A 16,272-nucleotide genomic window follows, 5' to 3' on the forward strand; every position below is an offset into this window, starting at 1 on the left:
GAAAGTGTAGAAGAGCAACCTCGGTCAGGGCAGGTCACGGCTCGGAGGCCGAAGATGTGCCCCCCAGGCCTGGCCGTCCTCGCTGTTGGACTGAACCCCGCCAAGGTGACCGGAGTCCCAGAGCCTCCGTCCCCCGAAATAGAACGGCCCCGCCGGCGGGCGCCAGGTTTCTCAGCGGATTCTCGAAGCAGAGCCGCCCGGCCCGCCCAGAGGGGCGGGAAACCCTCCCCACCGGGGCCAACGACGCCCCCGGGCCGCGCCGGCGCAGCGCCGCGGCCTACCGTCCCAGCGTGCAGCCCAGGCCCCAGGCCTCGGGGGCGACCGCAGAGCCGCTGCAGGCCTTCCTCCCCGGCTCGCAGGACTCTCGCACTCAGCCGCGGCCCCGACCCAGTGGCGCGTCTCCCTCGTCCCGGCAGCGTTTGAAAGTTCCCGGGGCTGGCGGCGCTCGGGGACCCAGACCCGGCACGCCGCAGCCGCCCTAGAGCCCGCCGCTTACCGCCGCAAGGGCAGCCCGCGCGGGGGTTTCCATCCAGCCGTCGACACCCCTCGGGAATTCCCCACCCCGCCACACACAAACCCTAACTCTTCCTGCAAATTTCCGCCGCGGGTTTTATCCGTCGATAATTGGCGGGGAGGGGGGGGGAGGGGGAGGGCGGACTTGGATCACTCCTCCCCACCCCTGGCCCCAGACCACCTCCGCCTTCCCTCTCCCCGCGGAAGCCCTCCGCCGTGCCCGAAGGAACTCGAAGGTCTTCGGCAAGTTCCGCCTCCAGCGCTGAGGGCGGGGCCGCTCGAGCTCCTCCGGGCCGAGCTCGGCTGTTTCCGTGCGCGGCCGCTGCGCACTCGGCACTGGGCGGCGCTGGCTGGCTCCCTGGCTGCGAGTCCTCAGTCGGCGGCGGCTGCTGCTGCCTGTGGCCCGGGCGGCTGGGAGAAGCGGAGTGTTGGTGAGTGACGCGGCGGAGGTGTAGTTTGACGCGGTGTGTTACGTGGGGGAGAGAATAAAACTCCAGCGAGATCCGGGCCGCGAACGAAAGCAGTGACGGAGGAGCTTGTACCACCGGTAAGAGGAGCAGGAGGAGGAGGCAGGAGCCGGAGAGAGCCGGGGGGACGGAGGGGGGACGGGGAGGCGCCGGACACCAGCGCTCGGGGCCTTCCCCTCGCAGGAGGGGCCGTGGTAAAGATGGAGCCTCCGCCCGAACCCCACACCATCGCCGCCGCTCGCAGCGAACAAAGAATAATGGCGGCGGACTGGAGCCAGCGGCGGCCGGGGCGGCAGCGACTCTGCCTGCAGCCAGCGGCGGCGCTCATGGCGGGGGGCGGCGGGCGGGGTGGGAGCCGGCGGCCGGGGGTGTGTGCGGGCGGCCGGCCGCGGCGAGCTGGCGCCCGCGTTCCCGCCGCCGCCGCCGCCGCCGGGCCGGGCCGGGCCGGGCGCGGAGCCGGGAGCCTAGAGCCCGAAGCCGCCCCGGGAGAGGCCGCCCGCCGGCCTGGCCCGGCCGGGCGCTGCCCCCCACGCCGCCCGCCCGGCCCCCGCCGCCCGCCTCGCCCCCGACCCGGCCCGCCGTCCGCCCGGGCAGCGCCACCGGGGTGCCCGCGGGGGGTGGAGGAGGAAGAAGGCGACAGTTGAGGGCAGAGGAGGTGAAGGTGCCTGCGTTCCCGGTAGCCTTCGTGTCTGCATGCCCGCTTCGCGAGGGGAAGCGCTGCTCCGGCTGACCTACTCTCCTCTCCACTCTCTCTTTGTGCAATAAAGTTCGAAACCCAGTGTTTCTTCTCGTACTGTATTTTATTCACGCCCTTTCCCTCTGCTCCCACCCCATTGGAAAGATGTTTTCTGTGTTTTTCTGCTTACATGAAGGAATGAGAACTCGCGCTTTTTAAAATAATTTTTGACTTTTTCCCTCACTCTCTTTTTTTTTAATCAGTAGTCATGGAAATGCATTCTTTTGGGGAGGAAGGGGGTGCTAAGAAAACCATTGGTAGTAACTTTTAAAAAACTGTTGGGATCTTGTAAAAGGGAAGCTGATGTTTGAAAACAGTTTCGGTTTTAACCCTTTTCAGTAAGGGAATAATCACTTGAGAGATTCTGAAACACTTTGTTGAAACGCATATTAGCCGATGTACTTTTGTTTTACATCACCTTTTTGGGGGGGGGTGGAGCCGTGGTGTTGGGTCTTCCGGATCTCCCCTCGCACCCCCTACCATGTTTCGCACATCTTTCTTTCTAAACGTAAACAAGAGATTGGTTAATACTAATTCTAAAAACAGGCATTTAAAAGTATCCATTATTAGTCTAGCATGCGGTAGGTAACCCCAGCCCCAGACCGACAATAATTTAAGCCGCAAGGTTTATTTTTTCTTTCCCTGTTGGGGAAAAGGGACAGCAGAAAAGTCATTGACACATCAAAGATTAAAAGACAATTTTTAAAGGACCTGGGATATGACCTATTTGTCTTGCCTTCTTCAGAAGTTAGAATTTCATGCTAGCCTTAGCTTACAACAGTTTTGCCTTCTAAAGGTTTAGTTAGTATAAAAGATACTTTTGGTTGCCAGCTACTGAAATCTTTTACACTCATTTCCTGATTTAAAAATAAAGCCAAAATGGTTATTTTAAGTGATGCAAAAGATGAACAGGTTATTTGTTTTTAAAATACTTACCTGTCTCAGGGTGTGATAGAAACAAGGTTTCTTGTTAGGAATAAATATTGTTAGTAGAAGCACTGTCTTCTGATTTTCTGTTTGCAAGTCACTTTTCCAAAACCTACTTTGCTGTATTGCAAGTCTTTAAAAAACCACCTTAGCAATTTGTCATTGCCAAGAAACCTAATTAAGAAGATGTAATAAAGAGTTTTTCCGTAAGAATTGGGAAGATGGTTTTATTTCCAAACACTGAGGAAATTATGGTCTTGATGATGCTATAGATTACTGGTTTTCCTTAAGGATTTTCTGCAAATCAGCATAAGTTGAGTAGAATTTTTTTGCCTTACAGACTATATGACAATGACTCTTCCTTTGTTGAATTAGGAAAAAAAAAAAAGTTTTCTGACAGGTTTTTTCTTCAGTCTTATCCAAAAGATTTCTTTTTAATTTTTATTTATAAATTCATAATCTAATTCTTTTAGTAATCTCAGGTGAAACTTTTTAAACTTCTATTCATTAATATTTGAATATTCATTTAGAGCTTGTTACTAAATTATACTTCTGCTCCCTCCCAGGGATCAGCAAAAATTACAGCTAAATCTGTTTGAACCTTTTTTTTAATGGACATGTATTCAGAAAGCCAATGAGTCTTTCACACAAATTGACTGAGAAATATTAAAAGGACACTTCTTATGGAATTTAAAACTTCAGTGTTACTCCTTTTGAATGATTTTCTTTTCCACATAAGAGCCTAAGGAAACTTAGAAACCTGATTCATAAAATGGCACCTTCTTTTTTCTGCTTTCCGAAATTCATTTTCATGATTAGATCTGATTAATAGACTTTTTGTTTCTTCATAGAGAAGTAGCTTTATTTTGTTTTTCATTCTAAGACATTGGGTTTTGTTTTGGGGGGTATAATATGGTTACAGTAAAACCAAGTATGTATCTCCAACTTCACCTCATTTTAAAAATCTTTTTCCTTTTTTTACACAGTAGAAAAAAAAATTTACTTGTAACCTAATGCTTAACAATGTATCACTGAAATTTATAATTTCATTTCAGTATCTTATCAGGAATGGTTATGTAGACTTGTTTATAGCCAGCCTGTGACATAATCTTGTAAGCATATCTTTCTTCATGTTACAGTGTCACCTCCAGTGATGGCTTCTTTATTGAATAGTTAGAGCTCAAATCTGAATTTAAGGATATAGGGAATGGAAAAAATGAAAAGATTGTTTTTTTTCTTACTCATGTATGAACTCATCTCTACATTATCACTTGAGAAACAATTTGTGGTACTTCAAATATTTAGCATTTACTGTGACAGAGGATGTAGTTAATGGAAAGAGCATGGGGTTTGGGAATCACATGCCAGTTTGAATCCTCCTGTTGCCACTACTGTCATGTGCCTACCCTCAAGGAATTTTGTGACCTACAAGAAGTTTCTTGATCTGTCTCAGCCTTAGTTTCCTTATCTGATAAAATTAGAATAATACCAGGTACTTTATAGCATTGTGAGATAATTATAAAGTACTTCCTTAAGGATTCAATTAATGACAGCTATTTATTTTTAAGGTTTATTTTAACTTCCTAGCTTGGAACCTTGGGCAGGTTTCTTCTCTATACCTCAATTTCCTTGGTCATAAGTGTACAATATCTAGCTCATACAAATGTGGGAATTAAATAAGTTAATGCATATTAAACATGAGGCATGTCACAAGTGCTCAACAAGTGTTTCCTATTATGTTTAAAATTACTCATCATTATTATTGTTACTGTGTTTTAATACACTGGGCCAGAAGCTGCAGCGAATCCAAAGATGAATTACGTTGTCATATCTCTACCCTCAAGGAACTTTTGGGGACATGATGACTAATAATGCAGAGTATATGTCATCAGAAAGCAGTCAAAGGAAAAAGAGATCACACTTGATGAAGATGGAAGAAAGGAGGATTATATTTTGTGTTTCCAATTTTATTTTTTTAATAAGTAATTCATTCAGATAGTCCGTAATTCAAAACACATAGGATGTAATACAGCAGGGAGTCATGTGTTTTGCCCCCACCCTCCAGTCACCCACGTGTCACCAATTTCTTGTTTGTCCTTTCAGAGGTGTTCTGTCCATACACAAGCAAATATGTATGTACTCTCCTCCCCGCACATCCCTTTTATACAAATGGTAGTATACTATGTACACTCCTATATCTTGCTATTTTCACTTAACATGGTTTAGCAGTTGGTTTGTGTCAGGACATAAAGAGCTTCATTCTTTTAATTATGAGGCACCTCATCATCTGGATATACCTGTGTTTGTTAACCGGTTGGTGAGCTGATTTTATTTTTAGCTCTTTTGTGACCTTTTAAAGTAAGGAATGCTGTCATTATGCCTTTATTTCTTTAAATGAAAGATTTCGTTTGAATGAGAGATGCCAGTTTGTGATAGGAAATTATTTGAACTGCCTCAATTACCTTTTTAGTTTCAGGGTTTTTTTTTAAGTTTTATTAAAATGATCGAGATGTACATGAAGAGGAAAGCAAGCTGTAGAAGATTTAAGTCTCAAAGTGAATTTAATCTGAATTTAACTCTTTTGTTGTGGTTCTTATAGCCCTGAACAAACTACTTCCTTCTGTTATTTCAACCAAAAAAAGTCTATAGTTTTCTCTCTGAATGAGAAAGAACATCTCATGTAGTCCAGACCTTTTTTTAAACAGACTATTCTCATGGAATATTATTACTCAGTAATCCTGATTAGTGTACTAGCTTTCTCCCTGAGTTAATTTTTTATATACTCATTAACTTATTTTTTGATGATTTGCTAATATTTCTTATTGTCATTAATCAGTGAGTTTTATATTTGATATCTAAATGAATGGTGAGTTTCTTCTATATGATTGTCTACTGAGACTTTACTGCTGAGATGAATTTTTTTTTCTCTTTTTTACTGTGAAAGTCCTTGGTCAACCAGTTGACCCAAGTAATACTCATTTCAACTAGAACACAAAACAAGTTTCAGTACCTGTCTTTCTTTTTTGGACCTTCTAAGCAGCATTTAACTATAGTTCATTTTAAATATACATGTTGTTAGTGTATTTATCTTTAAAATACACATGCTGTAAGTTTTTTAAGTTGATTAAACTTAGAAAATGATAACTAATACTCCAGCAGCAGGGACAGAAAAAAGTTCCATATCTTTCAAAAAAAATCATTAAATGAACCTTTTACGGTGTATCTCATTCTTTGTATGCTTAGGTTGACAGTTACATATGTTAAAGCTTTTAATGAAAGAATATTGTCTTAACTATTATTTTGAGGATTTACTAGTATTTTTATATAAAATACTAATACATGCTATTTTTACCCACTCAGTGACTAAAATGTTTACAAAGCACTTATCTTTCTAGATTTGGTGGGGGGGGGAGTGGATAATTGAAATCTGTAAAGGCAGAAAAGTTTTCTTCTGGAACATATCTGGAGGCTAGCAGGGAATGAAATGATTTCTCACAGTGTCATTGTATCAGTGAATTGCCTTTTGGGGTAGAGGTAAAGATCATGAACTAGAACAATGGCTACTTGCTTTCCTCTGCCAATTTAATGCATATGCTAACTCAGTCATTATATGTGGTTAGTCTGGTTTAACTTTTTGGAGTTGTAAGAAGAAAGTATAGTTTTAAATTTATTCTGTATTATCAAATCTGTAAATGTAGGTTTTTGAGACATTTGAAACACAGATAAGAATAGCCATTTGTTTCTCTTCTCACCCAGCATGCCCCTCTTTCCTTAGTATATACAAAGTCTTGTCTTGCGTCTTGTTTGTTTTGTTTTATTTTGTTTTGCATTCTTCTCTTAGCTCTGCCAGTCCTGACCCTGTAAAGATATGTTTTGTTATTTTACCTAGTTTTGTTCACCTGTCTCCTAGGTTACCAATAAGAAGGGGGGGAGGGGAAGATTTATCATTCATACTTTGGTGACAGTATTTTACATATCCAGTGATGAAAAATTACCTTTATGTATTTAATCAATTCTTGAGGCTAGTTACATGAATCTCAACTTAACAGTAGTACCCCTTGTTAAACTTTTAAATGCCTGAGTTGCTTTTTCTCAGGGTTGAGGTAAGGTAATAAAAGTTTACCATAAACGAGATGGGCTGTCTGAACAAATTGTTCCTGGCTGGATTAATCTAGACTCTCTGAATAGTCTATCAGCAGTCAAGGTTTGGAGAGTAAGAGGTCTGAGGGATCGATGGTAAGTTTTTTCCTGAAGGAGAGAAGTAAAGACTGACATTTGGTTGGAGAAGAGAGAATTAAGTGAGAAGTTAAAATAACTAAGTAATGACCTTGGTGTCAGAGTAGACGGTGGATCTGAGAGTTTATTTATACCAATGGTAATATAAAATGTCTTTCCCAAAGATTAGTGAATCTTCTTGGAAACTAAGTTTTCTTTCTTCAATTTTAACTCTTCCTAATGAGCTGGTTATCTGCATGTGAGTTTCTGGTTATAATTATATGACAGCATAGATGGAACTAAAAGTGTTTGTTATCTAAACAAAGCTGAATAACAATTTTGAGGGTTGTTATCCCTATTTGTGTAAGCGATTAGCAGTAGGAGACTCAAATATCTTCTTTTTCATCACTGAAGTGAAAATTATTGCTTGTTCTGAACTCTGTACTCTTAAAGGGGTATCATTTCCTTAAAAGTGTCAGTAGCAGCTTTATTGTTTGCTGTTACGGTTTTACTTCCTGCCATTTATCAGTCTGGTCATTTATTCAGTGAATGTTTATTGACCATCAGCTTTTTTATAGTTGGTGGAATAATCACAAGAAAATTTATTCATTTAGGTATTTTTATAGATATTAAATGAAGTATTGTTCTAGTTGCTATAAACAGTAAAGCCTGAGTATGTGGCTTTACTGCCCTCATGGAACTCACAGTATAGTGGAGGTGACAAAAGTATAAGAAAGAATGATTTATATGTGGCAGAGTATCAGTTTTCACTATCTTGAAGGACTATTGAGTTTAGAAGAGAAGGCGTTCACTGAGGAAATGTTTTGTGAGAAAGATAGTATTCAAATTGCATATGGAAGAACTTGGTAGGTAGAAGTAAAGGGGAGTATATTGTAAGCAGTGGCATGGACAACAAAAATGAAGACGTGGAAGTAGAGTGAATTTGATATGTTCACAAGTTGGTGAGGTGAAGAAAGTGTCACATTCACTATAAATCCACACTACGAGGAACCCTGCGTGAGGCAGGAAGCTTTATTAAGTTATTCACGTAAGAGGAGGAACGACATGATATTTTGGGCTAAAATGTAGATATCCTGACTCTTAATCCTTTCTCCTTCATGATAGATTATATTGCAGTTTAAAAATTGGACATCATTGATTCATTTTTAGCAGCATTGTTGAACTACAATTGACGTACCATACAATCTACCCATTTCCAGTGTACAGTTCTATAGTTATTTAGCATGTTCACAAGGTTGTGCATCTGTCACCACAGTCAGTTTTAGGACATTTTTGTTAACACCAAAAAGAAACTCCACATCCCTTAACCATCACGCCTCAATCTCTCCATACCCCAGCCCTAGGCAACTACTAATGCACTTTCTGTCTCTAGATTTGCCTATTCTGAACATTGCGTATCAATGGACTCTCTTGTGATGAGCTTCTTTTACTTAGCATAATAATACTTTCAGGGTTCATCCATGTTGAATCTATCAAGACTTCATTCCTTTTTATTGCTAAATAATACTCCGTTTTATGGATATGCAGTATTTTATTCATGAATTCATGGATATTTGGACTTTTGGGCTATTGTGAATAATGCTGCCATGAGCATTCATTTATTGCACATGTTTTCATTTCTCTTAGGTTTACACCTAGGAGTGTAATTGCTGGATTATATAGTAACTATGTATAACTATTTGAGGAACTGCCAGACTGTGCCAGACCTATGGTTGTATCTTTTTACATTCTCACCAGCAATATATAAGGGTTCTGATTTCTCTGTATCCTCACCAACACTTGTTTTTATTTTTTATTGTAGCCATTTAGTGGGTGTGAAGTAGTATCTCATTGTGGTTTAGATTTGCATTTGCCTAATGACTAATGCTGTCTGGCATCTTTTTGTGTACTTATTGGCCATTTATATATCTTGGAAGAAGTGTCTGTTCAGATCCTTTGCTCATTTTTAAATGGGGTTATTTGTCTTATTATTGAGTTGTAATAGTTCTTAATTATTCTAGATACAAGCTTCTTACCAGATATATATGATTTATAAAATTTTCTTTCATTCTGTGGATTGTCTTCACTTTCTTGGCACGAAAGTTTTTAATTTTGACAATTTCCAGTTCTGTTTTTTTCTTTCGTTGCTTGTGCTTTTTGGTGTCATATCTTGGACATCATAAATTCTTATTTAATTATTACAGACATTTTCTAAATATCTCTGAAAGCCCAGGCAAACAGGACACCACTATTTAATGAAAAATAACTAAATCTACTAATGCATATTTGGAGTTACACCCCACCTGCTCTGGTCTTCTCTTTTATCCTGTGTCCGGATCCCTTAGTTGAGTGACTGACCAAAAGAAGCAAAGATAAAAATCAAGAAATAACAACTTTGAGTGAAACATTTTGATACAGTATACTATATTTTGCAAATTATTTGGTATGAGAGAATTTATTATGTTTGTGTGGGTGTAGTATATTACTCGTAAATTCTGCTGTTTTGTGGGAATTCACACTTAGCAAACTTTTACCATGCAGGCAGTAGTAACTCCTTCATTTTTTGCAGATGACTAAACTGCGCTCTGGAGAATTTAAATTTACGTACTGGTAGAGCCTTTTCCCTGGGCAAGAAATAACAATAAAGCATAGTCTTCATCACTCTGAATATTAACAGCATTATCCCTTTGTGGAGAAAGTTTCCAAGGTTCTAGCTTTATTGATGATTACTAGAAATTTTTGTTCCTCAACAATAGTTAAGTTTTGGTTTATAAAAGTTCACTTGAAGGAAGTATTGTAGCCAAGGTCTTGAAAAAATATATTGATTTCATTATCTTATTAATTAGGTCTGCATCAACAGAAAGATTACCATAAATAGCCAGCTCTTGCTTTCCTTTTTTCCATAATTCATTGTTTTCCTATCATTTCAAAATAGAAGTTTATGGTTTGAAGTCATTTTAACTAAATACTTGTTTGGAGGGAATTTATAGGTAAACTGATGGTAGTGATTAGTTTATATTTGCCTAGCTCTTTTATATGTATATAATACATATTTCATCTCTTACTATTAGCTTGTGAGCTCTTTGAGAGAAAGGTTCTTGTCTGCTTTAAACTATAGTCCTCATAATTTTTGGCAGAACACTTATTATGTAATGTGCACAGAAAACTTATTTATAATGAATGAGTCCCTCTTGGAGGGTCACAGATTTAAAAGGCAAGATTAAAACCAATCCCCCTTTAGATTTGCACAGGTTAAAGGAAGCAGACATAAATGCTTATTAGACAACTAAAACACTGAAATTCCAGATTTATTTTTTAAAAGCCAAGGAAATTAGGTTCGTTTTTCATAGCTTAAAAAGAAAGTTTTCTCCTTTGAGTTTTAGTTAATTCTGATGCTTTACTAATACTTCCCACCTCTGAAACGTGAAAAATAGCATGAGATTGTATTAATCAAAGTGATTACCAGAAATCACTGCCTGATTGGTAAAAAAGTACATTTACCTGAAATGCTGGACTTGATTCAGCATTGATTCTTTCAGGATTAGAGAGAGAGATTCCTAAACCTGAAGTGAGTCTTTATCAAAACTGTACGTAAAGTCTTTGCTCTTGTCTGCATGTCATTTTTCAACTTTGTATATTAACCATGGCTAATTTTTAAGATATAGTTCAATATACCCTTGGTGCTTTGAGTGCTTGGGATTTTTCTGGTAAGCGAGACATAATTAAAATGATTAGCATGTTGCTTAATAGTTCATGCAGTTCTGCTGTCAAATATTTCTTCACTTTTTATAATATTTGAGGCTAGGTCGTATAGCCCTAAACAGTCTTGTGAAGTTCTTACAAATCTCTTAACATCTTTAGTTCTCCATCTGTGAAGTCACAGCTAAAACCAAAATTCCTGTTTTATGACTCCCACCATATAACATGTGCTGTCTCACTTCAGGAAAATTGATTTTCACTCTTTGATGTCTAATTTGTAAATAATTCACCAAGAATAGCATTTTAAAATTTAGTTCAAAACAGAACTGTTAAAATAATAAACGTTAACTTTATAAACTTATTTTTTGAAAACACTTGGACATTCATTTTCCATTTCAATGTAAGTGATTTTCACATAGTCCCTGGGATTTTATTGAGTAAATGGAATAGTAGGCTATAAATTTTTAACTTTAAGGCATAACTTTTGTAGGTCCTTACAGTATTAGCCTTGAGCTAGTTTATGAAGCAGAACTTAAAATTTGAAGACAGTTTCACTCTTTAGTCAACACGGAAATTGCTTTTCTAAAAGTAACTGTATGTAGGAGGTGCATAATGCTTTTTTCCTTAAAAAAAAAAATTAGCTTCAAAAATCTATTTAGTAGAACTTCATATATAGAAATTTATATAGGGTCACTTCTTTGAAAGGCTCAAGGTGTGAAAATGGTATCAGATGTGTGTTCGCAAAGAAAGGAGAATAGGAAGAGTTGGGATAAAATGTTATTATCTAAAATAATGCATAGTCATAGTTGCTGCTTTGCTAAGCAACACTGTTTGTCTCTTGGTGACCAGATACGTGAAGGCTTGTTTCAGAGCCATGAGTAGTCTTACCTGAAGGAAAACAAGGCAAATACATTTTGCCAGTACTTAAAACAATAATAGTAACTTTGATTTGAGAAATCACTAAAGCTTTCTTACTGAAAGATACTATAGAATTAGTCGCACTAGACTATGAGGATGGCTATATCATAAATCATGCAATACATTTCTATAAATCAGATAATACTTTTCCTAATTCACTTCTGTTAAGTACTTCCTTTGAGGACAGTATCTTTCTTATAGAGCATGCTACACATTTTAAAATAACTTTACGTATTAAAAATAGCATTTAAATGCTCTGGTAATCACAAAACTGCAATAAATCATAACATACAAATCTTGAACTTAATTAAAGCAGTTTCTCCGAGTTCAGTCCAATAAACAAATCAGGGAAATAGTTTTATTAAATAACATTGAAAAGATTCCCCATTGTTGTCTGCCTTCTTTTTAGGTAGTGGTAGTTGAGTACTGGCATGTACTATTAATACAAAGAATTTATTAAAACATACAAATTTTCAAGCTTTTATTTTTATCTCATAAATGATTAAATCTCACCAAATTCAGATGACACAGAATTAATTTCATATACAACTTACCTTGCCTTCCTCTAATATCTAGACTATAGGCTAAAGTATGGATTTGTATTCCAGTTAAGGGAGAAAGACCTTAGTAGGAGCATAGAGAAAACTGTTTCTGAAAATTATGTTAGAATTTACTTAGCTTGATAAAGATACCAGTTTATTTTAGTTTATCACATTGGCTATTCTCTTTCCCTAAAAATGTATGTATATAACCTTATTTTGTTAGGGTGCAATCAGTCTAATCTAATAAGATTCTTACAGTTGAAGATATGTGTGTTGAGAGGGGAGTGTGAATGTGTACATATATACATACCTACACACATGTATATGTACACATGCAGCATTTGAATATGCTATTTTCCTAGCTGGTTTCAGTGAAAGTATGGTGTATTTAATAGCAAAAGACTATTAGCATCAGAAACCTGGACCATTAAATTTCCAGTATTGATTGCATACATCTCAGTTCTGCTAGATAGGACATACGAGATAAAGATAAATGAAGTATTACAAGGTTAACAACCAAAAAATATACAGGGGAAAAAAAAGCAGAGGAAAAGAGGCAGTGCAACATAGTCATTGATTCCTGGAAAGCTAGAGTCCTTTATGTAGCAGCTGAACATTTTGCCACTCTCTTTAGTAAATTAATCATAACACTTTTAGAATATTAAGACATGTTGAAGGTGCAAGAATGTGCTAGCAAGGCTTTCAAGCAGTTGTAAAATACTAAAAACTAAATAACAGGTACAAAATAACTGTAGAAAGTATTGTACATCACCCCTAGATGTTTTTAGGTATACTTATGCAAAATGTTTTTAGTAATATATCTGCCTATGACAACAAACTAGTCATTTAGTTTTAAAATCATGTGCCCAAATGTGACTTTTGCTGTGATTACCCTGGAGACGTTAGACTTCTGCTTATGTGATTTCCTTAAATCCCTGGACTTCCAGATTGACGAAAGAGTTCAGGAGGAGTCGCCCACTTGCTAGGTGCAGGGGAAGTTTTTCTTCTCATTTATAATTAAGGTCATTTGCATTTTAAAAACCACAGCATATGTTCATATGTTCTATTAATTATGAATGTATTGTTTCTTCTTCAGAGTCAAAATTCACAGTTCATTTCTCTGAATACTTACCTCTCATCCTAAACTGGATTAAATTTGTCATAGATTTAAGGGATTAAAAAGTAAACTAAGTTGTAAGGGAGATGGATTTATTTTTCATAAACATGAACTAGAACGTTTAGGATCATAAGGACTTGGGCACTTCTTAAAGGTCAAAATATTTTAGGACAAAGAACAAAGTGAAGATTTAGAGCATTCTTTCCTTTTGCTTAATGGTTGTTAGCAAAAGTGATGATATGGGCTTGCTTTCTTTTTTGATGACCTTTAGTTGACTTGACTTGGTAGAGGCAGAAAATACAGAATTAGTGCTGCCAGCAATTTATCCCTGATTTGGTATAGTTCTGTACAGGTGCTGGATAAGTGAATTTAAATGCTACCTTAAATGAGGGCTTTACTGGTCCGCTTTTATAGTACTGAAAATCCCTCGAATATCCTTCCCAGCTTTATTTTTTACCCAACACTTCTTACCTTCTGATTTGTTACACATTTTACTTGTTTACTTTCTCTCTGCTATTTCCACATATTAGAATATAAATTCCACAAAGTTCTTTAAAAATTTATTTCTTCATCCCCAGTAACTTGAACAGTTCCTGACATACAAATGCTCAGATATGATATTGTAATACAAGTATAATGTATATAATATAAATTGTTAAAATTGAAGATAGTGTTGGTTTTGGAAAAGTGAATTATTCACTTGTGAATTACCTCAGGATATATTGCTATACAAAGTAGAAGTAAAATACATTGCAACATAAAAATTCTAAACTCAATGACTTAAAGAGACATCATTCTCATATTCTCATTTTGCCTCAGTAGTTGCTGATTGGCTTGGAATGACCATTCTTTCTTTATCTTTTATCCTTGCTTCTATGCAAGGTCAGACCCCAGCCACTGACTCACCCATTTCTCTAAAGGCCTACTATAATTTAAGCCTTTGCTTATACCATTTTTCTTATCAGAAAATAAATCCCCAAATTTATCAATACTGTATTTGTCTCTAGTGTTTTTTTGGCATTCCAGCACTCTTGACTATTGCAGCATACTCTCCTTTTAAATATTATGGAAGCAGTCATTTGACACTTTATTGGGATGTTTATCTAAACTATATTTTAAACTTTTAAATATTTACTGTCTTTACTGTATAAAGGTACAAAAGTGATACAGTCTTAGATAAATTTCTTGAAGCTTTCTAGGATGGAAAGAAAAAGCTGCTTTATCCTCTTTGAAAATTAAGAAAAGGGACTATTAAGCTGTTTGATAAATTTTATATATTATATGTGAATGGTAATATTTTTGTATTTGCCCAAGATTGAGAGGCTAGGTGACCTATTCTTAGTCTGTTTTCTTTACTATGAACCATGTGCTAAAAGGAAATAATACATATATTATTTTATTAAGTGGTCTGCATAATTATGTGTGTGCATACATCTTGTGCTGTCAGTTCCTAAGATCAGAGCACTTAAAATTGAGAGAGATCTTTTAATTCATCTCTCTTGTTTTCAGATGAGGAAGCTGGAACACAAAAAGCTTAATTTGTCCAACGACCACTTGGTGACAGATCCAGCTTTCCACCAAATGTTAGGCTCTTTCCCAACTACTTAGAACAGCATTCTTTGTTTCGCTCAAGATCGGGTGCATAATACTGCAGGATCACTCCCTTTTTATTTTTCATGTTAAGAGTTAGAACTCTGAAGACCATTGTAGCAAAATGGCATGTATCTTTTTTTTTTTTTTTTTTTTTTTGGCTGTGTTGGGTCTTTGTTGCTGTGCGGGCTTTCTCTAGTTTCAGCGAGCAGGGGCTCCTCTTCGTTGTGGTGCACGGGCTTCTCTTTGCAGTGGCTTCTCTTTGTTGCAGAGCACGGGTTCTAGGTGCACGGGCTTCAGTAGTTGTGACACATGGGCTCAGTAGTTGTGGCTCGCGGGCTCTAGAGCGCAGGCTCAGTAGTTGTGGCGCATGGGCTTAGCTGCTCCACAGCATGTGGGATCTTCCCGGACCAGGGCTCAAACCCATGTCACCTGCATTGGCAGGCGGATTCTTAACCACCGCACCACCAGGGAGGTCCCATAATGGCATGTATCTTTGTGAATTTATTTTTTAAAATTTGATTTTTTTCGGAGTGACACTGTTTTGAAATTTGCTTTAAGTTCATAGTTTTCAAAGAATTATGTAAATTTTTAGGGATAAATTCATGAAAATACCTAAATCTTAAATATCAATCACAAATAAATTTTGGAATTCAGAATTATTGGAAGAACTCTTAAGAATTCTTGACAAAACTGTCAAGACTAGATTTTTCATGATTTCTAAGATTCATTGTTTCTAATGTTCCAGGTCCAATATTTGTACAGCATTCCCTCTGAGTTCATATGTACCTGATCTTTTTTAAATTTTACAGCAGTATTCAGTCTTTCTTTGTTTTTGCACTCTCAGAAAGCATCTGTGTAATGAATTAGGAATCTCCTTTCTTGAGTAATTTTGGAAACCTACATATTGGGTCTAGTAGCTGATCCTGTGTTTGAAATACTGCTCTGCTGGCTAAGACTGCTCCTGGGTTAATAGAAAAATTGAAGACGGTACACATCATACTATAGCATCTCTTCTCTCTCCACCTGAAGCTACAAACAAAAAAAGAGTAAAAGCTTTCAAAGTCATAATTAATGCGCTCGCATTAAATGCTAGTTTAGTTGGAGACTGCTATTTCAGTACCCTCAAGGTGAAAACCAAAAGAATAGTTTCTGTTTTAGTTGAGTCGTTTGAATTTCTTATCTAAAACAAATTGTTTTCTATAAGTAATTCTCACCTGTACTTTGAGAAAGGCCTGAATTATCTGATGAAAGACAGTAATTGTACTGTTGCCCAAGTGGTTGATACCTACTCAAACTAATTAAGAAGGCCGTCCCCCACCTTGAAAAAGTATTTGGTAGTCTGCCTGAATGAAATGATAATAAAACACTGGCAGTTTATTTACATGGGGGATGCTAACCATTGGAAATACCACACTTTGTTTTTAGAAGAAAGTAAAAAATAAGTAAAAAGAATATTATCTAGTTGGGGAGGGAAAAAGGATGCAAATCACATTCCTATTTTGAATGTGTCCTTGTAGCTGTAATTACTTATGTTAGCTAATGGTT

The 16,272-nt window shown here is 37.9% G+C and overlaps 1 protein-coding gene across 6 annotated transcripts in view; it reads left to right on the forward strand.

Moving 5' to 3' along the window:
- The first annotated feature begins 507 nt into the window (after positions 1–507).
- CREB1 (cAMP responsive element binding protein 1) overlaps positions 508–16,272 on the forward strand; it is a 56,558-nt gene continuing 40,793 nt past the window's right edge. For 2 of the 6 annotated variants that reach the window (XR_005020671.1, XM_036858611.1), the window contains exon 1: positions 510–1,060. The gene's annotated coding sequence lies outside the window, so the exon portion shown is untranslated. Of the gene's footprint in view, positions 1,061–16,272 lie in introns of all 6 variants that reach the window. The other 4 variants (XM_036858612.1, XM_036858615.1, XM_036858613.1 and 1 more) reach the window with 4 other exon arrangements.

The sequence above is a fragment of the Balaenoptera musculus genome, chromosome 7, assembly GCF_009873245.2.
Source record: "Balaenoptera musculus isolate JJ_BM4_2016_0621 chromosome 7, mBalMus1.pri.v3, whole genome shotgun sequence".
In the NCBI taxonomy this organism is placed as follows: domain Eukaryota; kingdom Metazoa; phylum Chordata; class Mammalia; order Artiodactyla; family Balaenopteridae; genus Balaenoptera; species Balaenoptera musculus.